The sequence below is a fragment of the Chrysochloris asiatica genome, unplaced genomic scaffold, assembly GCF_000296735.1.
Source record: "Chrysochloris asiatica unplaced genomic scaffold, ChrAsi1.0 scaffold00041, whole genome shotgun sequence".
NCBI classification, from domain to species: Eukaryota; Metazoa; Chordata; class Mammalia; order Afrosoricida; family Chrysochloridae; genus Chrysochloris; species Chrysochloris asiatica.
In genome coordinates, this window is record NW_006408559.1 from 21,391,412 (window position 1) to 21,393,013 (window position 1,602).

General features: G+C 42.6%; 1 non-coding gene across 1 annotated transcript; it reads right to left on the reverse strand.

The window, feature by feature from the left end:
- Positions 1-997: 997 nt before the first annotated feature.
- Positions 998-1,069, reverse strand: TRNAC-GCA. Its single transcript has one exon. It is a non-coding gene; the product is annotated as a tRNA-Cys (tRNA).
- Positions 1,070-1,602: the final 533 nt, after the last annotated feature.

Below are 1,602 nucleotides of genomic sequence, written 5' to 3' on the forward strand. Positions count from 1 at the left end.
ACCAACTACACCATCAGGTTTCCTTTCAGATGGAGTTGTTATTGCTGTTCACTTCAGTCGAGTTGGTTTCAACTCACAGAGAGCCTGTAGAGAGTTTCCAGGCAGCAGCCAGTGGGTTTGAACAGCTGACCTTGAATAAAGCAGTCTAGTTGTTTTCCTGCAATGCCACACCAGGACTTCTTAGGTGGAATTGTTGTTTTTGTTAAATGCTGTGGAGTTGGTTCCAACCATTAGCGACCCTGTGTAGGGTTTCAGAGGAGCAGCTGGTGAGTTTGAACCACCTAAATTGTGCTTCCTGTTTGAGTCCTGGTGTGGTGCTGTGGGATAAAGTACTGGATTTCAAAGTCAGTATGAACCACAAGTCACCAGTCAAATGTTTATCCTACATCGCTACACCAATACTCCTTAGATGGAGTGTTGTTATTATTGTTAAGTGCCATTGAGTTTGTTCTGATCTATAGCCACCCTATATAGAGTTTCTGAGGAGTGGCTGGTGAATTTGAATTGCTGCTTGGGGTTCAAACTGGCCTTGTAGTTGAGTGCATATCCCACAGCACTAAACAAGGACTCTCCGATGGAGTGGATAGATTCTAATCTCAATCAAGAGATGTTTTACTGAAGTTTCTCTTTCAAAACACTCAGGAAGAATCAACATGGCTAAGCCCTTGAATTCAGACTTGACAAACATAGAATTTTGATACAATCCACTTCTGTTTTTCAAGCCTTCCACGTTGTGTTATTTTGCTGCCGCAACCCTAAGACAGTTAGATGGTGGTCTTCATGGATGACAGTGGGTGGTGGAGGTGAGAACCATACATACAGACATACATACAAAGCATATCCATTGTAGCTCCACCTCACCACCTCTGTCAGGAGGGGTTGTTTCTGTGGGGTTGTTCTACAAATGCCAACAATGGGGAACTGTTAAACCCCCACTGAAGACCCAGGGTGGGTGCATATATTAGCACCATACAAGCTATAGAAAGGCACATAAATAAGGGGGCGCCTGGATTTGAACCAGGGACCTCTTGATCTGCAGTCAAATGCTCTACCCCTGAGCTACACCCCCAGATGAGTGAATCTTGCTTAATTAATGCATGTCATTCATGTGGTAGCTCTCCAACCTGTAATATTAATGGTTGCTTCTTTTTGTGACTAGTTGACAGATGACTACACCCTTTCCTCAGGTCTCTGGCCCTCTAGGTCTCATCCTCAATGGGGCCATTTGTAGGGAGGAAACAAAAGAAGCCTCCTGTGGAGCCTCGACTATTACACATTACGTTGGATGTCGGGGACCAGCTCCGACAAACTTATTAGGGGGCTCACGAAGGGTGACGTGGAGTCGGCGAAAGGAATCACACGGAGTCGATGGTTTTTTCTGAGTTTTAGATGATGCTGCCTTTACTTAATTTTTTCAGCTCTTTATATACTGCTAAAATCTCATAGTGTACAATGATCTCATACACAATCAATTTCTTTGAAACATTACACATCCTTGATTATATCAATTTTTTTACTTTGTGTCTATATAATGTTAACAAAGATATTTTTCTTAAAACAGTTTCCTTGGTCTTTTCATATCCTGTTCTTTTCATCCATCAA